Source organism: Pezoporus wallicus, unplaced genomic scaffold, assembly GCF_028554395.1.
Source record: "Pezoporus wallicus isolate ANWC-B61680 ecotype Strahan unplaced genomic scaffold, APGP_CSIRO_Pwel_v1 contig_2776, whole genome shotgun sequence".
In the NCBI taxonomy this organism is placed as follows: Eukaryota; Metazoa; Chordata; class Aves; order Psittaciformes; family Psittacidae; genus Pezoporus; species Pezoporus wallicus.
In genome coordinates this window covers 713,507-741,299 of record NW_026642992.1, presented here as the reverse complement: position 1 = coordinate 741,299, position 27,793 = coordinate 713,507, and positions in this window count along the sequence as shown.

The following is a 27,793-nucleotide window of genomic DNA, read 5'->3' as shown; positions in this document are numbered from 1 at the left end:
GTGATGACTAAAAAGATCACAACAATCACAACTGTGGTTCTCAGATACACAACCGAAAAATAAGGGGGGAGGGGAGAAGAAATGCTTTGACTGTCAGTAGACATTTACACTCTTTTAAGCATTAGATTATTTTCTCTTTCAGTGATGTCCTTTGGAGATCTGATTTTTACAGTCATCAGAAGCCAGGTTCAAGTAAAATACCTCCCCTGTGATAAAAAAGCAGCCTTTACAATTCAGAGCGCCTCTTCCAAAAAACACTAACCACAACCCACATTACTGGGAATACACCTATCCAAGCACAGGTATGAATGCATAAAGCATTTACTTCAGTGCTTTTAATGTTACATTCTGCAGGCAGTTATCAATTTGAAATGCACAGTTTGCTGAGATTTATTTTTAGCTGTAGGTCAGCCTTTTCCATTAATGCAGTAGACATATATTCTCATAGAGAAGAGGCTGACAGTGTGGCCAAGACATGAATGTGTGAAGCCCTTTAAATAATTAGAAAGCAGTCCAGTAACTCATTTTTCCATTATTTCATTCATTCATTTTCTTTCTGAAAAAAAGAAAAGAAAAAAAGCATTATTCCCCATGGCAATGTGTGAAAATTAGATTGGCCCAGCTGGAGCGGGAATCTCAGAATTAAAGCACTTTTCAAATCTTAAAACTTGTGGTAAAGTGGCAATCAGCTCCACTGTCATGCAAAAAAGCTTTGACAATGGAGAAGACAGGATTTTTCCAGGCTTGTAAACTAGCACAGTCTGCCCCTGCTAGTGACATCGTCTCATTTTATTTTTCCTTCCTCCTCCTCTAGCTTCCTGACTTTTCTCTCTCTTTTGATGACTCTCAATCATTTCACCATCAGTAGTTAAGTCAGAGTCCTGTGCTTCACACAAAGCCTTTCTATGCAAAGAGGCTCAAGGAAGGCCTATAAGCATTGTGAAAAGAATCTTAAGAAACACAGGGAAGAAGAAACCACTGAAAGATAAGGAGGAAGCTAGTGAAAATCTGTATCTTAAAAAGGAAGGATAAATAACCTTTCAAAAGAAGGGCGTGAACAAATTTATCATTTCACCTATAACTCTTTGCAGCTGAAGACAGACTGCTGACATAGACTGGCAAAGGCAGAAAATAATCTAACAAGCGTGAAAACTTCTCACTTTCATAAGAAGTTATAATGTTCAAGAGCAAACCGCTCTTGCTTTACAAATTGCTGTTTGCAGGGGCACTACGGTGAATCACTTTGTTTCTGGCAGTAGTTGCACTGCTTCAGCCTCTCTCAAAGGCACTCATGAAAACAAAGTGTAAATCCAACATTTACCAAGTGGCCTAGGCTGAACAACTCAGGCCTGAGCTATCACTTCGGAGGTGTTTGCAAATGCAGTTTTGGCTGAGCACCACCTCCGTTGCCGTGTTTGGAAGATCTGCCTCTTTTAAGTATTTCTTTATGATTTTGTTCCCATAATTACAGAGGATAAAAGAGTAAGAGCAGGGTTGATCACAACAGGCTTGACCACTAAATAGCAGACATTTAAAACAAGCCCAGCATGCGACTTGGGTTAACAAAGAAAACTGCTGGTGACAAACATACTTTGTCCCTTATGCTCCACTGACTTCAGCACAATATTCAGCATCTATACCTGAAAAGAGACTACAGCTAATTAATTCTGTTGCAAAAAAGTAAACTTTGACTTATGAAAGGTCTTATTTGTACCAGCCTGATATATCCTTAACTGTGCTGTTTTTCTTATAGAAACTCTTAAGAGCTTGTCAGGTCACTATTTTAATTTTTAAATTAATGGATTTATGGGCCATATGAGGAATATGGCTAATAGCAGGCATCTTACACATTTAACTAAAGATGAACAGATTAGTTTCAAACGCAAGCACCGAGCAACAGCCAATATGTCAACATTTGCATAATATTACCCAGGCACTGCTTCCTCAATAAGACTGGAAACCACTCAATTTTTATTGGCATTGTAACACATACACTTAATAAACATTTATGTTTTCAAATCAGAATCAGTGTAGTTCCATTCCATAAATGGAATGCAAATCTATTTTTCCATAAGTTGGGGTACTATGCATAGAGAGAAACATTAAAATAATTTTAGCAGGTTGTCAAAATGGTTTTGCATACAACTGCATATACTTAGTGTAAGGTCTTCCCTCAGTCCAGAATCTGTCTTCATTGTCATAATCCTCTCAACTGTACATGTCACTGGTGTTATCTTCATTCTCTAATCTCTCAAAAGACCTGCTGTGACCCTCTGTGACCTCTGGGTTTTGGTTGGTTTGTTTGCTAAACCGTGCTAAAAATATTCCTAGTTACTATTCTTAAAAGTCAACTTTTGCTAGCAGACATGACAACTTCCACCTTTCTAAGAACAGCAAAAGACAACAAAATTCAAGTAGCTGCTATCTGGCCATAAACCGATGAGTTTGTATCAACAACCACTCCCAGTTGCTTCATGGGGAAAAGGGATAATTTTTTTTATGTTTGGAGAATGCTTTGAAGGCGTTTATAATGGGTATTATATACACACAGAGAATCTATTCTAACTACTCTAACATATAGATCTGTATTTGGTTACCTTTCATTTCTAGCACTCTATTAAGAAAGTTATTAAATTAGGAAGAGGTGAACTCAGTTCTGGAAGCTTTGGGTTTGCTTTTTTTTGAGAATGGAATTATAGGCTTCCTGCAAGCATAACAAGTGGGTATAAAGAAAATTTTATAGAATTAAATTTAATGTAAAATGAGAAAACACGCTTCATGGAGCAAAAGGAAGAAAACTTTCTACTTACCCAGTGGACCGGGGCAACAAACAACTGACAGTGCAAGTTTCTCACCGAGCCTATACATCTCCATTAGGGACACATCTATGCAGCAATTTACAGGCAGACACAAGCTTGTTCTGCCTTTATCTGTCAGCTCAAAGCCACAAGACACGTTAAAGTAGAATCCAACCAAAAATACCAGCTTCAACAGAATGCATGCTAGGTCTGGCCAGAGTCTGTACTAACATGATTTCTAGGTGGTTTGGAGCACAGGCAAAACTAGCTCCTGTCTGCCTGAGAATGTTCAGCTGAATGTCATGTAAGATTCAGAAAAGGTGCCTGTCATGCTGGAGAACTGCTTTTGCCTCTTTAGCAGAGCATAGTCAACTAAAATGATGGATTGACAATCAACTAACCATATTATTTGAAAAGGAAAAGAAAGCAGCAACCTTGTAACTTGTCAATCTGCTCCTGATCACAGTTACTATAATATTATTTGTATTAAATTAAGGGAGCTGCACATCCTTCAATGAATTAACCCATCCCCATTTCCTCAGGTTCTGCCTGGTCATTCTGCCTGGTTGCCATGCCTATAATCCCATGAAAGACTAGAGTTAATCACAGGGAGATCCTCTATCCCTGCCATCACCTTGCTGAACCTCCCAGATTTTGGGAGGGAAGCTAGAGACTGTAAAGATGTTTTTTGTCAGGATTCTTGCTGTTAATCACTAGATTGGGGATATATATGTGATATGTTTAAAAAAAGGGACAAAAGCAGCCTCAGAAATATCTTTCATTAGAAACAAAATTTATGTGAAGCATAAACCATGTGCTCTAATAATAGTAAATGTGTATGCTGCCACCTCCACATAAATCATAGAATCACAGATTCATAGAATCAACTAGGTTGGAAAAGATCTTTAAGATCATCAGGTCCAACCATTACCCCAGGACTGCCAAACCCACAACTAAACCATATCACTAGGGGCCTCGTCTGCATGGTTTTTGAATACTTCCAGCGATGGTGATTTCACCATTGCCCTTGGCAGCCTGTTCCAATGCCTGAGCACCCTCTCTGTGAAGAAATGTTTCCTAATATCCAATCTAAACCTCCCCTAGTACAGCTCAAGGCTGTTACCTCTTGTTCTATTGCTTGATACTTGGGAGAAGAGACTGACCCCCACCTCACTGCAACCTCCTTCCAGGTAGTTGTAGAGAGTGACAAGGTCCCCCTGAGCCTTCTCTTCTCCAGACTAAACAACCCCAAGTCCCTCAGCTGTTCCTCATCATACTTGTGCTCCAGACCCATCACTAGCTCCATTGCCCTTCTCTGCACCTGCTCCAGCACCTCAATGTCTCTCTTGTAGTGAGGGGCCCAGAACTGAACACAGGATTCGAGCTGCAGACTCACCAGTGCAGAGCACAAGGGGATGATCACTGCCCTGGCTCTGCTGCCACATTATTGCTGATACAGTGCAGGATGCTGTTGGCCTCCTTGGCTGCCTGGGCACAAGCTGGCTCATATTGTCATCAGTCAGCACCCACAGGCTTTTTTCCACTGAGCAGCTTTCCAGCCACTCTTCTCCCAGCCTGCAGCATTGCATGGGGTAATGTAGACCTGATAGCTAGTGCCATCTAAATTAATCAGACCTGGATCACATATCCATCTCTACTGCCCACGTGGCAGAAAGCCAGCACAGTTAGCCCTATGTCACCCCTTCCCAGCTCACCTGGTGAGCACAGAGGACATGCTGCAGATGGAGTAGAAAAGGCAGGCCCTCCATGTCTTGTGAACCGCAATCCCTGATCAACAGGTCCACCAGTGGGACTTGTAGTGGGGGCTAACTATTTAGCAGTGTAGGAAGTGTCTTAGAGTCCCACAGCTTCTATAGTTCATTGCCATCTTAAAAGCAGTTTGTTCTGGCCAGTTGATTTGTTCTGTGTTTTCAAGTCCCAGTATGACACTCTGGAATGACCTCTGGACCAGGAAGAGTTAACCTGTAAAATAGCACTTTGTGAATTAAACCTGGCATAAGCTCACTGTGCTTTCCTTCTAGCGGATTAGATCTTTACTATGCAAATTCTGACTGTAGACAGGCAAATGGATATATTGGTATAAATCACACTTCAGCACTTACATCGCTAAGAACAGTAAGAGAATATAATACACCAAGCAGATTTATATTCTGTTGGGTAATCCTTCAGGCTTGCCCTTGCTGAAAAGTCAGACCCAGTTTATGTCAGAAGCATTCGTTAATACAGAAAACTAATAAATGGAATGGAGTGTCAACTGCCTAATTCATGCAGAGGAAAGGTAGCTTTTCTTTAGTAACCTCCCCTCCCTGAGAGGGTGGTACAATATTTCTGCAGCAGGGGAGTAACAGAAATGTTATGTTTTAGAGATACACATTATCAAGCAAAGCAAGCATTATTAAAGGAAAACAAAAATAATGACAATAAATTTCTAGCAAAGACATCTTGCATATGAAATAAGGTGGGGTCCCTCTATGAACCTTGAATAGAAACATTATTTTTTCCTCCACAAGAAGCCGTCATCACTCTTTCACCAAAAGGGTCACACCATCTTTCACAGAAGATTTGCCTGCTCGTAATTACTGCCTGCAGTGTACAGACAAATGCAATCTTTTAAAATGCTAACTGTGTTATACTTGCACCCGAGGGATCCAATCCTACAAATGTAATGTGGCCTAACCAGTTTGTCTTAGCAAGACCTTACAGTGCTGATTTAAAACAGCTGAACTAAATCAACAGTTACCTTGAGCCAGAGGCCTTTGGAGAGCAATTAGAGTCAAAGCTTGGGTTTTGAACCCAATATGCCCTGTCAGTCTCAATGATTTGTGTTTGTTGTACTCAGCCTCATTTCCTGCGTGAAATACGAGGCTGTATAAAGAGTAAAAATTCCCAAGATTAAAAAATATTTGACCTCAGTGCATTTGTGAGCATGAAAGTACACATGTCTAAATGACCATTTTGGTTTGTAGTACAAAGTTCTATTGATGTTGGCAGGCTGAGCTTCCCTGTCTCAAAGCCACATGAATGGTTTCAAGTCTCAGCCAAAAAATGTTTTCCACATGCTTTAGTGTGGGCCAATTTACGCAGCAGATTTTGCGGAGACTGTGGCCAAGTGCTTCATAAAGGGCTGCCTTCTCTGGGATCAGGGAAACCACAACAGACACATCACTAATGCAATCTAATTATCTGCTTGAATATTTTTCCAGATGTATCCAATGTCTAAAAATACTGCAATAAAAAAGGTATTATTTGTCTCCTTGGACTGAAACAGTGGCATAAAGAACCTGATTGTCTAGAGGGAAAGTTATAACAATGTAATTCTGCAACTGCCTTTAAATCAGTCAGACAAAACCAAACACCCCAAATATAGGCTATTTGATGCCTCTTGTTTGGAATTAGCCTCCCACAGAAGAACGTGAATGAAGGGGTGCTTTTTTGTTTAAAAGTGTACCTCATTCTTGCAGGGTGATTTCCTTCATTTGCACATCACAGTTTGATCTCGGGTAGGTTGATCTAATATATAATAAAACATCTTTTCACTGAAATGAGATGAAAGACAAATACTCTGGGCAGTAGTATATGGGTAGCTGTGTCATGAGCTATTTTGGGGTTTATTATTAAAGTTCTCTACAGGTAGATCACTCCATACCCCATTTCTAGACAAATGTAAAAAAAGCAGTGTCTTTTTCTCCCACCAAGTCTTAGTAGATTGCCTACTTACTGTCAGTGAGGACTGGTTTCTATCTTCCTGCTAGTGTGCCTAAAAATCACAAATTGGCATAGGTTATTCGAACAGGAACAGACCATTCAATTGATTTTGTTGTAGTTCTATGTCTTGATCAAGGAATATATATAAAAATACAGATGTCAGAGTTTCCAATAGGAATACTGCCAATTTGCATAACCTGCAATTTCAGAAACACAGCCCTATTTGTTCAAATGCTTTTACTTTTCTATTTTTCAAATTATTTACATTAATTACTTTTATAAAAGAGATCTGTCAATAACAAGAGTTATTAGTCCCTACAAGAATATTTTATTTTAGAATATAATGGAAAGTCATATTTAATTTTTGGTTTAATATTCAAACTTTCCTCAATTTACCACCAACACAACAAAAACACCAAAAACAACAAAGATAAAGCAGTAATTTACCATTTCCATTCTGAGTATTCTCCATCACAACCACACATCAGTATGAACGCCCCTAATTTCCACCAAGAATGACTAGGGTGAACGCCGGTGCCAAAGTAATGTGGCCTTAAACAGGCTGGAGCTGAAGCTGTGGCAGCTGAATCTGAGCATAGTACAAGAAGAATGCAGAAAACCACATGGGAGATTTTGACCAAGCAGAATCTGCATTGGTATTTTTGGCATTTTCAGTGGCTTTTGAATTAGTTGAGCTATTTCCATGCAATGATGTTTGTCAGATGTGATTTACATGAGGCTGTGGTTACATCTGTATCCTTAAGTAAGTGCATCAGAGACAGCATTTGCCAGTCTTACGACTTGGTTTATTGGATGAGGAGTGGCAACTGTAGGTTAGAGAGATCAGCCCAAAAACATAGCAGCCTAGAAACATTCCTAGTGGTTTAAATCACTCTTTGCATATTTAAAAGGGACAACAAACTTTATCATGCTGCCTTCTCTCACTACATTGACTTGCTACAGTTCAGCATTCTTACCTTTATTTTTATACAGAAAATTTATATCTTTCAAAAAAAATCCCAAGAATCTGAGAAAAAGCAGAATATAGAATCAATACTTTGCATAAATATTTGCAGTACAATGGCATATTAAATATTATAGAATAAATTTTGCTGGTATCTTATAAGCATGTTTGAATCCATCACCCCAATTCAAAGCAATTCAGTGATGTCAAATTGTCATACAATATTCAAAATATGAATGCTTTAAACAGATTATATAGCTTGCAAATTCTTCAGGTAACCATGCAGATGAAGAGTAACTGATTAAGCAAGAAAATAAAATCTCTAACTCCTCCTAACTAAAATGAGCTTTCAAAAATTCTGCTATGGACACACTCCCTTGACAGCAATTTTTTTAATTCAGCAATATTGTACAACCAGCACTTCCTGGTCTTTTTTTCCCCACACTAGGACCAACCTACCAAGGTAAACAGACAGTTCTGCAAGCAGACATATGTATGTCTAAACCTTACATGAGGTTTGAATAGCACAGATTCAAGTGTCATGTGCATAAAATATTGAGAAAGATAAATGTATTTCTTGTTTCTCTCCAATGTAAGAATAGCATGCTTATTCAGCAGTGTATCCATCTAAGTAAGAAAATTCTTAAAGAGGGGCATTATCTGATGAGTATTCCTCAGCAGATAAAACAGGAGAAATGCACAGATTTTGTGAAAAGACACAACTAACAAAAATTGGTAACCACAGTAAAAGGTGTTCCAGTCCACTGAGGTCAGATGAGTCCTAGAATCATAAAATCATAGAATGGTTAGGGTTGGAAGAGACCTTAAAGATCATCTAGTAAAGTCTACATAAATATCAAAGAACTTTGATCGCTTACGTCATGAGATAAGATCCCATCCCTCTAAAATTTAGCAGACTATCCAAAAGACCAGTATGCCAAGTGATCTTGACAAATATCCACTAAAGAATGCCATCTTTCTGTCACTTTCTAAAGTGATAAAACAGCAAGAACCTTGAGACTGATATATGCGTTTGAAGTAACACCACACTATGTATGTACTACATTGGTCTAAAGCACTAGCTTTCAGTTATTTTCAAAAGTATGCAGGAGTACATTTTGCAATTATTCTACACTAGGCTTGCAATTTTCCAGCAAAATACTAAAAATCGTAAAAACTAAGCTATGTAAAAAGTGTTGTTTTCATTGCAGCTAAGCTTGGCTAGAAGTCGCTGCTAATAACCGCATGTGAAGGATGCTGTTTCCTGAGATCTGTTGGATAACTACATGTAAACATTTCTCTCTAGATTGCTTCTTTCCAAATGACCCAGATTTTAAAAACACAGTTATTTTAAGTGTGTAAACTGACTTGGACCATACTGATAAGGAGGAGTGACTTCACAGATAGTTATGCCAGCAGCTCCAGTAGTGAGGGTCATGGGGAGTAACCTCTTAACCTTTCAGTCTGCATCTTCTTCTTTGTTACATGGCCTCACATCCTTTCTTCTTCCTTCCATCAATTGCTCTCCTTTTTCCAAGAAATGTACCTGCCAGCCTTTCAGACATGACATCTTTGCTGCTGCAAGCCATGGATGAAAAGAGGATAAGAGAGAGGGTAATTCTTTCTGCCTGTTTCATGAGAGTAGAAAGGGATGGAAAATGGAAAGGACAGCTGGCAGGTCTGAGGAGGCGAGTGGGAGATCAGTGTACAGAAACAGTGGGGTAGCATCTCTGTGACAAGTACATGGCACGACTGAGACTTGCGAGTATTGCCATAATGTAAACATTACCTTACCATTAATGATGTTAACAACGAAATATCAGCTCCTTCTTATTACCCTCTTCTTTTTTAATTTTTTTCCCTCTAATATTTTTATTAGTATTCCTTTTTTGTTTGGTTTTGGTTTGAGTTTTTTGTCGTGGGGTTTTTTTTTGGTTTGTTTTTTTTTCCCAGGGGAGGATGCAATCTCCCAGAGTCTTGTTATCTTTCTCTCCTTTGGCCTTTCCCTTTGATAGCTCCTTTTTCTCAGAGTTTCTCTGCTCTTTTGCTTTCTCCCATTTCCAGAAGTTACACTCTTACTCAGGGCCAGTGGATTTCCACAACAGCAAGTAGCCAGCGAGCAAAAGAACAGTAGCAAAGGCCAAAGGGAGTATGCAGAATTTACAGTTCTGCCCTGATGTGGTGTTACCAGATGAGCAATTCCTTTTTCCATGCAATTGATGAAAAATCACTATTGCTTGCTTTGGAGAAAGGAACATAGGCTGTTGAATAGTTTTGGGGGAGTTAGGTTGTTTGTTTTTTTTTCCTCTGGACAAATATTTCCATAAATCCATATGCAAGCTCTGGGCTGCCTGGTTAACTGCAAATTTTAATGAAACTGAAAAGTTCACATATAGCACAATACCAGGAAGAGTTATGTCAGTACCAGTGGGTATTAGATACTGCTGTGGGAAACCGTTTGCCTTTGTTCCTTTCCACAAAGGGTAACTTGTAAACAACAACTATAAAATTCAAATATGTGTTTGGGTTTTTAACGTGGAAAAAAAAAAAAAAAAAAGGGGGGGGGGGGGGCTTTGGGAAATCCAGAAAAATAGAGAATAATTCCAAAGAAAGCTGCAAAAATTTACATAGGACAGAAAGTCAGTGTGATTGTTAACTTTTCACACTAATTTTCCTGGAGCTGCAAATGTTTCACTTTATGATGTTTTTTTTTGTGGATGCCACTGAACATAATACTTTAGCCCACAAAACTCTGTAAACTTTTTACTTTTGCAAACAAAGGGAGAAAACCTTAAAAGAAAACACTGTTAAATATCCCCCTGGTGATATCTTACAGAATTTCCTTTCAGAGAACAGGCTGCCAGCCTCTTAGTAGAAGAAGATTTGACACGATTCAAGGAGTTCTGGAAAACCTGTCAAAGAGGAAATGAGCACTTTAAAGCACAACAAAGGGAGAAAGAACTGCAGAGTCTTCAAGCACTTTCTTAGGAAGTACTCGCTGACACAAGCACTGGCTTTCTACTTATACACACATGCTTGCAAGAAACACCATAGAGAAGTTTGACCGTTGTCAGGTTTTTTTTTTCCTCCCCCCTTTTAAAGAAAGCTAGTTAAAGAAAGTAATATCTTATATTTTGTGTTGCAAGTAATTCGTACAGTATGCAAAGGTATTAGCAACTCACTTACTCTGGAGAAAGTTACCAAGTTCACAGCATTTACTTGCGTTTTTGCAGAGTACATCTGTCATTTCACTCAAGAGCAGACCTATGGGTAATCATTTAATCAAAAACACTGCTGTGATTGCTACTTGTACAGAAAATTACAAAGCAGCAGCAGCTTCAAAGCCAGGATTACAAAGATTAAATAGGAGCTGCTTTTTCCTAAATATTGGGTAAGAATAAATTACAATGTCCTTAAATTTGAAAGAAATTGGAGAGGGAGAATTATTCATTTAGCCTTACCAGTATTTCCTAATTTTAATTTCCTCTCTTTATAGTTACAGTAAATTACAAAATTGAGAATTCATGAAAGACTGCTTAGTGAGAAAGTCCAATTTTCATCTATGATCATAGAAGAAGACACATTCACCTAACTTTTCAACTTTTCTTTAAGTGATGAAGAAGTTTTATTTTAATATCAGTTTTTGTTTTAAATACTTAAAGGAGCCTCTCCCCATCAATCTTACAGTGCACTATAAGGACTGAAGTTTGAAAAAGTACAAGGTTATATACTCTATTCTTAAAAGATACAACACTCTGTAGTACATAGATACATACTGGTAGCTGCAGGTGTGGGGAGACAAGACGATAAGAAACTGTTTATGGACTCCTGACTTACAAACATGCTTATAAGGAAGTAAAGAAAATCTGAAAAGAGCTGCAACAAATTTAATTCATTTCAACAAATTAAGAACTCGGTCTGATGTTATATTCATTTTGAAACAGCACACTTTAATACAATTAATACAATATTTATTTACCAAAATAACAGACCATATACCAACAAAGACACTTCTACTTAAATTATCTCTTGACATCATATATATTACCAAGAGATCTTCAGCATCATGCAGTCATGTCAAACCAGCAACCACCCACATTTAAAGAAGTAACCACCTAAAGTTAAGGGATGTGAAGACACAGGATGGGACACTAAGGTAATAGAAAAGCATCATACCTGCAGGGGTAGCATCGCACAGATGGAAGCAGATGATACTGCTGCACCACAAAGTTATATTTTATCCAACTACTTTTAATATTTATATTTCTTCTCCCAAAAGTCTGTAATATCTGGCCTATCCTCGGGCTGGCTGAAACAGCTGATTGCAAAATATGTTTCAGTATTATAGAATCATAGAATGGTTAGGGTTGGAAAGGACCTTAAGATCATTTACTTCCAACGACCTTGCCATGGACAGGGACACATCACACTAGACCATGTCTTCCAAGGCTTTGTCCAACCTGATCTTGAACACTGCCAGGGATGGAGGATTTATCACTTCTTTGGGCAGCCCATTCCAGTGCCTCACCACCCTAACAGGAAAGAACTTCTTCCTTATATCTAACCTGAACTTCCCCTGTTTAATTTTAAACCCATTACCACTTGTCCTATTGCTACAGTCCCTGATGAAAAATCTCTCTCCGGCATCCTTTGTAGCCCCACTTCAGATACTGGAAGGCTGCTATGAGGTCTCCACGCAGCCTTCTTTTCTCCAGGCTGAACAGCCCCAACTTTCTCAGCCCGTCTTCATACAGGAGGTGCTCCAGTCCCCTGATCATCCTTGTAGCCCTCCTCTGGACCTGTTCCAACACTTCCATGTCCTTATGTTGAGGACGCAAGAACTATACATAGCACTTCAAGAGGGGTCTCACAAGAGCAGAGTAGAAAGGCAGGACACAAGTCCAAATTTTGCCTTTTGTGGTCATGCCTTCCTTTCCCTATACCTCATTTTTTTCATCTTACTGAATTATTTAAGATGACAGATTTAAGTAAAGGAAAAGGCTATCAAGAAGCAGTGCAAAAACCAAACTGTGCACAGAAAATTTTACTAAGGCTTAATTTACACAAGAGACATACCCAGGTGTACCTAATTACTAAACCCACCGTAATGCAGATAGAAAGCAAATAACCTATAACGGTTTTGGAAACTAGAAAAAAATAAATTAACAACAGAGCTTTTATGCTTCAACAACTGCTTAAATGTTTAGACTTCTATTGATAGTAAAATACTGAGAGAAAACAAAAGAAAACCAAAAAAAACAACACTACAGCAAAAATGGTTGGTCCTCTCTATTCTATCAGCTACAATTCCTTAAAGGTAAACCAGTTCCTGTGACCTCTTCAAGATTAAATAAGGTTCAAGATTATGAAAATCCCTATAGAGGATCTCGTATAGAGGTGTACAGTCAAACTGCTTTATGCATTTCAGTTAAGTCCTAATTTTCTTACAGCTCATTCTATGTACCCAATTCTCAAGAATGGATTTCTAGTCTAAGCGGAATGTGACTTTCATCATGACAATGAAATATTCATTCAGTGTACTTTACTTCAATACCCGCTAATTTCAGAGTAAAGCTCTTGCTTTAAATTCATGATTACATTTTCTTGTAACACACAAATTCAAGTATGACTAGCTCAGGATTAGACTAAAGTAGGAAAACAGTGAATTTTCTTTATCCTAAAACCCCATAAGGAGACTTCAACATCAAAAGAAATGCCTAAGTTGATTTGATGCTTGTCATCAACATTTCTCCACAGGATCAAACTAATTTTAAGTGAGTTAAATAATACTGACCTCTAATACTCTTAATCTTTTTTATTTTCCTCCTACACATTAAGAAGTTTATGTACAAAGTAACATGAAATATGCTTGTATGTTAAGTCCATTTCTATTCTTAATTTTTAAAAGCCAAGGGGAAAAAGAAATGCCATATAATAAGCCAGTGGTGATAGGGGTATTTTTTACGGTGTCTGTTTTCAGCAGACAAATAATGGGGTTAAAAGTAATTTTTATCTAGATTTACCATTTAAAAATTCTTATGAATTGACAGCTACTAAATCTGCTCAAACTTGTTTCATATTCAGGTAGTAAGCAATTGCTGCTTTATTGTTCTTTTACCCCAGCATTAAAGCATCAATTTATTTGATATTTATTAACATAATATGAAATAATGTGACAATGACCACAGTGTAACGCACTTATCAATATTAACTAACCAGACAAGCACATCAAGAAGTGCTCTTTCTATATACTTTATCAATTTTGTGTATTTAACATCTTTGTAACATTAAGTATACAAAGATATGCCAAGGTACTATTTACGTATTAACTTGATTAACCTTTTATAGCCACAGCATTCAACATTTCACTCATTTGTAACAGCATTTCTGGGCTAGCTGGCAAGGGAGGACTTTAAAGCTTTAGGCATATGAAATTCTAGCCCATTTGTAAACGCCTGGAAATAGGCCCACTAACTACTGCCCAGTGAAGTTGTGTATGCCCCATCCCTGGCAGTGTCCAAGGCCAGCTTGGATGGGGTTTTGTGCAACCTGGTCTAGTGGAAGTTGTCCCTGCCCATGGCAAAGAGTTTGGAACTATATGATCTTTAACATCCTTTCCAACCCAAACCATTCTATGACCCTGTGGTTCTATAACAGTGCTTGAAGAAGCATAAACCTGTTCCCTTGCACTCTGCATCATTGCAGCAGCAATCTACTAAGCTCAGATCTGCAACACCAACAGCATCCTAATTTCCAACATCCCTGAATGAACAACCATAGATGCACCCTGAAAGCTGCCATCCAGCCTTCAATCAATTAGGTTTCTATCATTACATGAGACACCAAAGGTCATGCATAAGTAGCCACTCTCTACTAGTTTGCCTCCTAACAGTTCTGCTCTGAGCTAAAACCACTCCTGGGAAAGGCAAGAGAAGGAGGTGCCATCACTCACTCGCTCACTCGCTCACTCACTCACTCTCAGCACTGACTAAGCAGCCATTCCCTGTTACAACTGGGAGGCAGAAAGTTAGATTACGCACCACAAATACTCTCCATTCACTGCAACATACCCTCAAGAGTTTTATCTTTTTTAATGTCTCACTTGTAAGGATACTAGACTTCCAGAAGGCCAAAGATTCAGAAAATTAGGCACTATTGGACATAGCTTAGGTAAAACTTATGACTTTTTTTTCCCCATACAGATTCTGAGTTATGAATGGGAAAAAAAATCTTTTGCTTCTCCAAAGAATTATTTACCCTGCAACAAAAATAAAAAATAATAGAGAAGCGGAGTTCTGATACAAAGTTCAGGTGCTCAATGATTGAACAAATTAAGTTGGCAACACATGAATAAATCGGATGGAGACCATCCTGCTCCAACTTCACCAGCAAATTCAGCTGTACTACTTTTCACCTTTCCCTGGCAGGTGCCATGACTTCACTCTTCCGAAGAGTAACTTGTTACTAACACTTAGGGTTAACAATATGACTTCAGTTGCATTTTGGAGGCCAAGGTCTGTAGCTGATCCATTCTTTGTCCTGTTCTACTATTCACACTGCCAAAAGGATAGAGAAAATATTAGGATGTTTGAAGTAGGACTAAAAGAAGACCAGTCTTGTGGTTTGAGGCTTAGAAGATATCAATTTATTTAGCTCTCAGAAAATGGACTGAGAAGAGTCTTGATCGCTATGTGTAGGAACTCACAGAAGGAGAACATACTTGGTGCTGGGAAGCTTTTTGACTTTGCTGCCTATAAAGTCATAAGAACCAACAGCTGGACAGTGAAGTCAGATAAATACAATTTTGAAATAACGCATATTTTTCTAAATGTGAGAGAAATTGAATAATGAAACATCTAACTATGGAAAGTCAACAGGACTTGGAATGTTCTGAGATAAAATTAAAGAGCTTCTAAAAAATGCCTGGAATAATTTTTACACTTAGAAAGTATAAATCAGAAAACATATAATTTTAGATTTTATGGGTGTCCAGCTGCTTTGCTAACCTAGGAACCTGATTCAAAGAGTAAATCAGTCACATTCTTGTGACAGTTTTTCTTAAACTATCCTCATCATATCATGATCATTTTCAATTGTTCAAAGTACTGAATCTTTAATGGTTTCCCAGTGAAAGAGTAAGCTGCATTGGTAGGTTGCTGCACAGCATATATGACCTAGTAAAATTTTCCTCACCACACTATTCAGAGTCTTTAGAAATTACCCACAGTGAAAGCCAGTGTCCCAACAATCACTGATCAATGCTAAACAGTCATTACATGACATACATGTCTAAACCACTTTATCAAACTTCATCTATAGCACCACAAACTTACAATATTCTGGGCTGTTGGTTGGGTTTTTTTTTTTTCCTTTTTTCTTTCTCTTTGTTTTCCTTGGTCATGTAACCCTGTAGCCACAGGGGATGTTATGGTAATGGGAATGAACAGCATCTGTGAGAGGGTACAAAAGATCCTTTTCTGGGATATTTGGCATACTGGGATTAGTGTTGGGATCAGTCCAGCTTGTACCACAAAGTTAACTTTAGGGTAGAAGGGGAAAATTTCCCATGTTAAAAAAAATTTGGATATCTCTCCCTTCTTTTGCAACTGGGAGGATGGTCAGTCTCCTAGTATTGCCTACACCTGCCTCACTTGAAGAGAACTCACATTCTCACATTGTGAGAATTTTTTTCTGCATTAAACCCATTGCAATGCACTAATTTGTTTGGCTTCAAATGCCATCTTATTCTACCAAAACACTGTTATCAGTGTATTAAATATAGTGAAGGCGCGTATGTTCAGAGGAGGAATTGATTCACTTTACCTTTTTCTGAAGGAAATTTTCTATGTAACAGATAAAAACTGTCAAAATAATTGGAATACAATATGTAAGGGAGAGATTGGCTGATTTTATTACTTACTTTGCTAGTGTACACCATCATCACGATGTGTCTTGTGTGTCAGGTAACACACCAGCTCTTAGTGACTAGTAATAAGGGAAAAGTTTTATTCCGTAATAGTGGTTTAAAAGGCTCCATAGGCACAAATTCTACATTGATTTGGCACTCAACCAAACAGGAAACACAGGTCTTCACTACTGTTGATCAACCCACAAGTAATTTATGTAACTCCTGTCACATCACTATTTTGCCCCAAACCACACTGACAGGTCTTCATATGACAAAGCAATAAGCCTACAATGCTTAATAGGAACATAAGGTGTAGGAAGGCTCTCATGTCTGTTTACTATTTCAATATGACAGTTACAGACTTTTTTGAACAAGGTCACATACCAGATCCCTATGTTTAATTTTTTGGTTTTTTTTCCTCTTCTGTCAGATTGGACAGAGCCTTGAGCAACATCATCTAGGGTGAGGTGTCCCTGCTCATGGCAGGGAGGCTGGAACTAGATGGTCTTAAGATCCTTTCCAATCCTAACTATTCTATGATTCTATGATTCTATGTTAGAGTAGTTTCATAAAAACAGATTACATTTGTACCTGTTCTTGCAGTAGACATAGCTGGCTGGACTGAGGGGAAAAAAAAAAGCAAACTAGAGATCGGGAGTATTTTACTTTCTTCCCTCATTCCTCAAGCTCAGAAGAGTAGAAGCCTACACACAAACCCATAAAATCTTGCCCTTGATTATTAGCCACCACAAGGTGCAAGATAAACCCCCTGTTAATGTCAGCAGGTTGGAACTGGATGTACTTTAAAGGCCCCTTCCAACCCAAACCATTCTATGATTCTAAGATTGTATGATCCTATGAGCAGGGATATTAGCAGTGCAGTCAAAACCAACAAAATAAGTATGCCAAAATGTCCTTGTGATCAAATCAGAGACCTGAAACAGAGCGATTCAACCTGCTTCACAATGAGGCAAACCCACTGACATAAATAACCACATTAAGAAGGCTTCCAGTAGGTGAGCTAGGTCAAGTATCACAGGGCACACAGTACTACACCACCAATAGGCTCTCATATTCATAACTTGTAGACAACTGTGTTCACTGTTACACTTTGTATTCTCAGAGCTGCACATTTCCTTTCACAGCTCCTTCTGACTTCACAACAAATATCTGGCTAAAGACATAACAGCTTTATGAAACTCTAGCAGTTAGCCAAACACACAAGACAAGAATCAGGAGCTTTAGGTCTCACTGTGAGAAGCTACAAACATGAAGTTCCTTTCAAAAGCACCTCCAATCAGTGCCATTCAGTGTAAAGGATTCCCTACTAAGTATTCTGCCAGATTTTTTGTTCGCTGCATGTTGATACCAGCTGCCAGTCATTTCTGGACATATGCCTCCCTGCATTGTCAGCAAGGACATAAGTAAAAACGAAAAAAAAAGCAAACAAATAAACTATTAGTTTATATAAAAACAAACAGCATATTTGCATTTATTTTTCTGGAAAAGGGAAAGTATGTGCAATGTTTGTATATCATCCAAAGACCCATATCAACCTCTTAAAGGAGCACATAAACATATTCTGAATGACAAATTTCCAGTTTGAGCTATAGGGGAAACAATGAAAGTATCCTATAACATTAAGCATTTCTTTAAAATTCTGCTGCAATATTTCCTTTCCCCATCATCTCTCGAGTAAAAGAAACAGTTAACATTAAATTTTCTCTCTTGCAAATTTCCAGTAGTCACTTTTATATGGTACAACTATGGTCATTATTGTTACCCATCCATCTTATAATTTCAACTAAATCGAGCAATGAAAATTTTATAGTGCATCCCTAATTGTGCACCAGACTGGAACTGTTCATACAAATTCCAAGCAATTATAAGGCTTTCTGGGAAACATTGGCAGCAAACACAGGATTAAATGCCTGTAACAGCAAGCCAGATGGGAAGCGCAGATAAAGAAAATCTCATGGAACTTGATTCTTTTTCCAAAACTCTGGTATTATTTAAATTAACCTGGGACTCAAACACACATCAGATTCAAAACGAGGTCAGTTATATGTAGCAAGTAAATTGTAAGTATTCCAAACGTTCCCTAAACAGACACACACCCCTCAAATCAGTATTATACACTCTTTAAGAATGAACATAGATATAATAAGCAAGTATGTATATCTATATGCAAGTATGTACATAGATATAATAAGCAAGTATGTATATCTATAAGCAAGTATGTATATCTATAAAGTTAAAATATCATAATTCCATGGCTTAAAGTCATAACACCAAAAATGTAATATCGTGCGTTTAAATGGATGATACTTTCTGCCTTCAGCATCACTAATGAAACATAGTATCAACCATATTAATCCTTTGAATGTAGCAGAAAAAGACCTTGCAGCCAGCCCTTTCTGACTTCCCAGAACATAGTATTGCTTCACCCTCGAACCACCACGTTCTGCAGACCACCGCACAGGGCAAGCTGCCTGGGTGGTCCTGGTGCATACCACAGCTTGAACCTGGACTCAGGGAGGGGACTACCTGGCATAGGGGCTTCTATTGTCTCACCTCTCCAGCCTATAGTGCTGGTGAGAAGACAGGATAGAGTGGGTTGTCTGTGAAGGATCCATTTTTAAAGGCCTAAACCTAACAAAATAGTTAATGTCATAGCCTGTCACTTTATACCATGATTATTTTTTAGTAATAAGTTTTAAAAAAGTATTTGAAGGGAAACACATGCTACTGTGCAGTTAAGAGTAGATACCTCCCAGCATGTTCAATTATCAGGCATCATTAAATTCCTGAACTGATTATGTGATACTCCTTATCATCCATTTCTGAAATTTAACTAAGCCCAAACCACTGTGTTACATAAATCTAAAAACAGAGGTAGACTCAGTGTCCTTCTACAGTCACAGGCCTTTCTGGGAGCACAGAATGGCCAGTAGGAAAGGGCGATTCCAGGCTGAACTCAGAAATAGCAATAAGAATGTACTTTGAACTAACATTGGTTTTAGTGTTAGAGCTCCTTTGCCCTTGCTTTCATGCTGACATGGGACTGTGATAAAGGACTGAGAACAGCATGATATTGGTAGCATCTCTTAGCAGCTCCCATTTGAACTAGACAAATCTATAACCAAGGACATCCTCATGAATATGTTTTAAAAACTATTACCCACAGCAAATATCAGTAATTTACCCACTATAAATTTGGCAGGATATTCCTAATTCTTTGTAAGTGCAGCTCTTCTTCAACTTTCCTATAGTCATTATATGGCATGACTTTGTTCTACTTTTAAAGACAAATGAAAAGTTGAAATTTTGTCCACTGAGCTTGTTTATACCAATTCTGGAGAAAGCAGAGAATAGCTGTATCATCTCAAAAATCATTGTAATCACAGAATCACAGATTGACTGAAGCTGGAAGTGACTTTCTGAGATGCTGCAACCTCCTAGTTCAAGCAGGGTCACTTAGAGCAGAATCATGTCCAGTTAGGTTTTGATTATCTCCATGGAGGAAAACTCCACAGCATTTCTAGCAACCTACACTAACTTTTCATAGGATCATAGACTCATAGAATAGTTAGGGTTGGAAAGCACCTTAAGATCATCAAGTACCAACCCCCCTGCCATGGGCAGGGACACCTCACACTAAACCATCTCACCCAAGGCTCTGTCTAACCTGGCCTTGGACCAACTTGTCCAACTTTTGACCATCCTCACCATAAAAAAAAGTGTTTTCTTGTGTTCAAATGGAATTTTGCGTGTTTCAGTTTTTGTTTCGGCCATGGGCACTGCTGGGAAGTCTGTTTCCCTCTTCTTCATTTCCTACCATCAGTTATGCACAATAAGAACATTCTGTGCCTTCCCTTTTCCAGGTTGAATAGTCCCAGCACTCTCAGCCTGTTCCCATATTAGAGATGCTCTGCTGTCCTGAACTGGACTCACTCCAGTAAATTCATAGTTTATAATAGGGAGCCCAGTACTTGACACAGCACTCCAGATGTGGCCTAAGCAGTACTGGGTAGAGGGGAAGGATCACCTTCTTTGACCTGCTGGCGATGTTCTGCCTAATGTAGCTCAGGAAGCTGCTGGCCACCTTTGCTGAGGCAGGCCACTGTCAGCCATGGTCAGCTTGTAGTTTACTAAGACCCCTGGTTCTTCTCTGCAAAGCTGCTCTTCAGCAGGTCACTCCCGAGTGTGTATACTGGTGCCTAGGGCTGTTCCTCCTCATGGGTAGGACTTTCTATTTTCCTTTCTTGAACTGCCATGAGATTCCCTTCTGCCCAGTTCTCCAGCCCAGCAGGTCCCTCTGGATGACAGCACAACACTCTGGCACATCAGCCACTTCTCCCAGTTTTGTGTTGTCTGCAAACATGCTGAGGGTGCACTCTGTCTCAATGCAGAGTTTATTAATGAAGAAGTTGAACAGTCATGGCTTCAGTGTCAGCTCTGTGGTAAACCACTAATGACTGGTCTCCAACTGGACTTTGTGCTTCTTAGTCTTGGAAGGCAGATGCAGGGACTGTGAGAATGAAGACCTTGTGTCCACTGTAGGAGAGGATCTGGTTCCAGACCATCTTAAAAATCTGAGTGTGCACAAGTCCATGGGTCCTGATGAAATCCATCTGCGGGTCCTGAAGGAGCTGGCAAATGAAGTTGCGAAGCTTCTGGCCATCATATTTGAGAAATCATGGCAGTCAGGTGAAGTTCCCAACAACTGGAAAAAGAGAAATATAACCCCCATTTTCAAGAAGGGGAAAATGGATGACACAGGGAACTACAGACTAGTCAGTCTCACCTCTGTGCCTGGCAAAATCTTGCAATAGAACCTCCTGAAAGGCATGCTTAGGCACATGAAAAACAACAAAGTGCTTGACGACAGCCAGCATGGTTTCAGTAAGGGGAAATCCTGCCTGACCAATCTGGTGGCCTTCTATGATGGGGCTCCAGAACTGATTGACAGGGGCAGAGCAGTTGATGTCATCTACTTGGACTTGTGCAAAGCATTCGACACTGTCCCGCATGACATCCTTGTCTCTAAATAGGAGAGACATCAATTTGATACGTGGACCACTCAGTGAATAAAGAACTGGCTGAATGGCCACACGGAAAGAGTTGTGGTCAATGGCTCAATGTACAGCTGGAGGCCTGTAACGAGTGGTGTCCCTCAGGGATCGGTGTTAGGACCGGTCTTGTTCACCATCTTTGTCGGTGACATGGACAGTGGGATTGAGTGCGCCCTCAGCAAGTTTGCCGATGACACCAAGCTGTGTGGTTCGGTTGTTACACTGGAGGGAAGGAATGCCATCCAGAGGGACCTCGACATGCTTGTGAGGTGGACTGATGCCAGCCTCTTGAAGTTTAACCATGACAAGTGCAAGGTCCTACACCTGGGTTGGAGCAATCCCAGGCACAGCTACAGGTTGGGCAGAGAAGAGATTCAGAGCAGCCCTGTGGAGAAGGACTTGGGGGTGTTGGTTGATGAGAAAATGAACATGAGCCGGCTTCTGTGTGCACTCACAGCCTGGAAAGCCAACTGTATCCTGGGCTGCATCAAAAGGAGAGTGACCAGCAGGTCGAAGACGGTGATCCTGCCCCTTTACTCTGTTAGATCTTAGTGAGATCTAACTTGGAGTATTGTGTACAGTTCTGGTGTCCTCAACATAAGAAGGACATGGAACTGTTGGAACAAGTCCAGAGGAGGGCCACGAGCATAATCAGGGGAATGGAGCATTTTTGGTATGAAGATAGGCTGAGAAAGTTGGCGCTGTTCAGCCTGGAGAAGAGAAGGCTGTGTTAAAACCTCATAGCAGCCTTCCAGTATTTGAAGGGGGCCTATAGGGATGCTGGGGATGGACTCTTCATTAGGGACTGTAGTGACAGGACAAGGGGTAACGGGTTAAAACTTAAACAGGGGAAGTTTAGATTGGATGTAAGGAGGAAATTCTTTCCTGTGAGGGTGGTGAGGCACTGGAATGGGTTTCCCAGGGAGGTTGTGAATGCTCCATCCCTGGCGGTGTTCAAGACCAGGTTGGACGAGGCCTTGGGTGATATGATTTAGCGTGAGGTGTCCTTGCCCATGGCAGGCGGGTTGGAACTAGATGATGTTAGGGTCCTTTCCAACCCTAACTATTCTATGATTCTATGATTCTATGATCACACCCCTGCTGGACCAGCCACTGAGGCATTTTTCAACCTAACTGCCCATCCATTTATTTAACCTGTACCTTCTTGGCTTTCCTACAAGGGTGTTAGGGAAGACAGTGTCAAGGACCTTACTAAAGTCAAGGGGGACAACATCAACTTTTCTGTCCTCATCCGGCAAGCTAGTCACCTCATTACAGAAGGCTATCAGACTTGTCAAGTATGACTTTACATTCATAGATATATGCTGACTACTCCCGATCACTTTTTTGTCCTTCATGTGTTTGGAAATGTTTTCCAAGAGTATATTTTCCATATTCCCAGCTACTGAGGAACTGCCAAGTGGCCTGTAGTTCCCCAGCTCTTCCCTTTTTAAGACAAGAGTGACATTTATTCTCTTCCAGGTTTCAGAAACCTCTCCCAATCGACGTAACCTTTCAAAGACAATCAAGAATGTCCTTGCAATGGCATCAGCCAGCTCCCTCAGGGTACAACCCATTAGGTCCCACATACTTATGTATGTCCAGCTTGTTTAAATGCTTTCTACGCTGGTCCTCCTCCACTAATAGTATGTCTTCCTTGCTCAAGAACTTCTCTTTGGTTTCAGAAGTGTGGGTTTCCTGAAGGCCTGTCTTAGCAGTGACAAATGAGACAAAAATGCATTGAGTACTTTGGCCTTTTCTGTGCCATTCTTTGCCAGGTTCCTTACCCCATTCAGCAATGGGTTCATATTTTCCCTAGTCTTCCTTTAGGAAGCTTGCCCTGAAAGCAACAAGCATAACAGCAACTTCAAAAAATTAGAATATTGATTAAGCTCTAAGTTCTGTAGACACAATTAAGTTAAAGTCATCTACAAGTTTAAGATGAGATTACACAAAGTTTGGTACAGAGTTAAAATGCTAATTGAAGACTCTGTAGGAAAACCGAAGAGTGACTATTCAGAAACTTTTAAAAGAAATACACAGATTTGCATCTTTAGCAAGTGTCTTTAAATCATAATAAAAAAAAAAATCTAACCATTCACATAATACCAGTATTGCTATTGTATTCTCCAGGATTCTTAAAGAAAGAATTAAATTATGTCCCGATTAGCACCAAACTATTACAGAATTCAGTGAGCTTGCAGCTGCTAGTTGAGATATGTGAAAATCTCTTTACAGTACACAACGTATTTTGAGAAATTTCACCTATTATCATAAAGCTCGACAAACAGCTTCTCTTTTTCCACTGAAGAATTGTGATTTTCCAGCTCTGAATTTCACATCCACCTTTTTCCTCAGAACAGGCCATGATTATGCTTCAGAGTGAGATCATTTCCTCTGTTCAATGATATCTTTACAAATCCAATGATGTTGTTCAAAAGAACTAAGTTGACATCAGTTTTGTGCTTAAAAAGAACCCTTTTCATATTCCCCCAAACTAGAGGACTATTTATTTCATCTTGAGGGTATCATAAGTTTTTTCAGTACTGAGCAAAACAAGAAAACTAAGAATAGTTTTATGGTCTGATCTGTTATCTTCTAATTGTTTGTGGTCCCAGTTAACAAGCATCTCACCTTGACAGCATATTGCTACAGCTTTCTTGAATCATCATCAGTGTGTGGGAAAGCATCCTTCAGATAGAGAATCTATTCCATTATCATGTGTAACTTATTCTTTTTAATAAGGCAAATGAATCAGAGTTTCAGCATAAACTCTTATAAAAGGGTTACTTGTCCTTCTGTTCAAAATTATACATTGTCTATGAAGGGTGATAATACATTTTCACACAGTTGAATTCCAAATTAATATTTTTCCAAAACACTTTTTAATATACTTTTAACTGTCTGAATAAATATTTTAAAGTTTATTTTTATGGCACTTTACTGTGTTTGAATAGTCAGGCACCTCACTAGTAAAACATCTGCTATGCAGTCACCTTTATCAAATCCAGTGTCAAACCGCATAAATACTGTTGAATCGCTTCTACTTTCAAGTACACCCTACTATAAATTATTGTATTCCATTAATATCTTCAATGACAATGATAATGTTGATGATGTTTCTTTTAGTTACTAAGCAGAAGTTTTTAAGATTGCACTTCTCTCCTCTAACTTTCCATGGAAAAATGAAAGATAACTAAACCATGAATTTTCACAATCTCTACATCCACTAAATTTCCCAGTACTCAATCATTTGGCCTAAAAGCACCTTGAAATAAAAATGTTGAATTTCACGTATCATCAGTCACTTAGTTTACAACATCCTGAAGACATGCAGCCAGGATGGTTTAAGATTCCTCAGTATTCCACAATGTTTGTACCCCTGTGACCTCTGCTTTGGAAAAGAAAGAAAGAAACATTAGGTGATCCAAAGATATGAACATAAGCAGTGGCTTAAGTTCTACTCCTGGAATAATGTTTCTGCCAACATCGCATAACCCTTAGTTATACTTTTATGAGATTTTTTTCCCTCTGAATTAGATTAGTGTCTATACAACCATGTCCCTCATCAATGGGGTGTTCTATCCAAAAACAAAATGTCACAAGGCTTCAGGGTTAAGCTTCTCCTCCAAATAGGCTTCCTTTCCTGAGATCATGGAGAATATTTTCAGTTGCTGAAGTGGTTTTCTGTTGGCAAGACTGTCCTGAACATTTTTTCAGCTATTACTGCTTCTGCTGGCTTTGGAATATAAGATGTTCCATATAACAGCCTGCAGCTATGCCAGGGACTGCTTCTCACTCTCTGATTTGCCATATGATTAGTACTCATTAGCAATGCTTAACTGTTCCAAAGATGATGCTTTTCCCAACTTCATCTTTGAGATTTATTGCCATCAAGAATCTGTCTGAGCGACATCCTGCACACATATAAGAGCTGATATAACAACGTTCCACTAATGTGAACATTAACTTCAAGCTCCAATACACAGCAAAGTAGAAACAGATCCTAGAGTGATAAACTCTAGATATATATCCTCAATAAATTAACAGTGAGGGATTAACATGGAAAATTTAAAATCATGCAGAAACTTTCATATCTTTTTAAAAGGATTAAATCACTAATAAAGCAGTTCTTAACATTTTAGCGGTTTTACTGTATTGTGAGCATGTTACTGATACAGTACTTTTCTAAAGAACACAGGGCAAAGGGCCACTTCATTTTAAGCTACAGAATGACTTTCAAACAAGCTACAGATAGAGTTGCTGACTTACAAAAGCTTTTATCAGGCTTATGATGGATTTTACAGAAGTGGAACTCTAGATGACCCATGTGATTTGTTTTCATTTACAAAGGTGGAGAGGCTTTGAATTTAAAAATGGAACTTTTTATTCTTGTGCCAAATGTAAACAATTTAACATCCATTTCCCCTCCAGAGATTTTAACAGTTCAAAAGACTTTATATGAATCTTATCTGTATTATATTTCCTGCTGATTGGCAGTGCCTCACACTTCAAATTGAAAGCCAAAAATGTGTTGGCTCCAAACAGAGACAGGAAACAAATAACAAAGAAAACTGGGAAATAAACATAATGAGTAGCTATGAAGTGCTGAAAACTATACTTAGTGTTTTGAGTTCTTGTTAGCTCTTCAGATTCAAATGCTGCCATATTGACTTAAGTCTGGGAAGCCTTGTTTAGAAAAAAAAAAAAAAAAGCAAAAACCTTTGAGTATTTTGTCAACAAGAAAACACAGTGTATGTTATCTTCAAAGCTTGCATCTATTCCTGACTTCACTGATTCCATATTCCTTATCATGGAGAACTTTAGGGTTTCTGGGAAAGGTGCACATTGCACACAGTAATTCCCAGGGTAAGGGCATTGATCTATTACTCACTGTCAGCCTAATGATTCAGCAAGACTAATATTCAACTCAGTTGAAGAAACTTGTCCTGGGTGTCACCACAGAACTCATGTGCCCTTCTACAGCAGACAATGCAGATGCTGAAAAAACAGATAAAATTCATTGCTCCTAAAGAAATTTCTTTGAGTTCTTCTTTGAAGCCATGCAACCCCAGTTACCTAAAACTGATTTCTTAAAAAAAAATAGAAAAAAGAAAAAAATTAGGGCGAGCAGAGAATTTAAACATCTGCTTTATAGAAAGTATCTAGCAATTACTCCATACATTGCAACTGAGTTTTGTATCATTTGTGTAACCTAATAATATCTATCACGTCTCAGATATAAAACATGAAAGACAACATGGTATGGCAATATTTCAAGGAAAATCCATACTTTCTTTCTTTTTAATATGGGAGTTTACCAACTGTAAAGAATTATTAGGTTTGAAAAGGGCAAGACCTGCCCTAGCAAGCCAACACTGTAAAGTCCTAAACAGGTGAGCAGATACAATATGTTTACCAGTCTTGTAGCTGGTGTGTTCTACACTGAAGTGAAAATCAATTTACTCCAATGTTTTCTTCATATTCTGTATTAGTGGGAGGTGTCTTTTTGTTCCATCCACTTATTTTAAGATACATAAAACGATATTCTTATGTATCCTCTTTTAAAATTCCAGACATCTTAGGCATTTTCCTGTCTTCTTATTCTCAATATGCAAGCTGAGTGAACTGTACCAGAGGTATATTAAATTACTGCTACTATTTCCCTTGTCACACTACAGATTTCAAACTTCAAAATAGTCTTTTGTAAATACACAGTGAAGGAGTAACAAAAGAACTATATAAAGTACTACATTCTCTCAGTCTGAAGGGTCACTACACAAGCACTGTCCCCATGTCCCCCATCATTAATACAATAGCAGCTAACAGTCAACTGGCCATGAGTCACAAAAACTTCTTTCAGTACTCACGAACACTACTCCTTCCTGAAACATAGGGAAAACTGAATTTTCTGTCTTCATAACATCCACGCAAACATAGTTCATTGTAAATACAGAAAGCTTATCTTCAGCAGCAGTTTACAGACTTTAGCTCTAATTCAACAGCATCATCACATGATAAATACTGGACCAAGAATTACTCACACAACTGAGTCCTCTTTTATCTTACCAACATGAGCTTCACTACAGCCAAAAATGGTGTCATTACAAGCTATGAAATGTTACACAGGTTACATTACCTCTTTTTCTTCTTTTTCAGTACTCTTTATACACTATCAGTTCAAAAAGCTTTAATTTGCCTTTACAGTACCTGTATATTTTTCCCCTCAGTCCTCTCAATCTAATATAATAATTACTTTCATAACCTCAAATTACCAGCCAGCTTGACCTTGCATCCTGCTAAGTAGAAGTCCAATTATCTC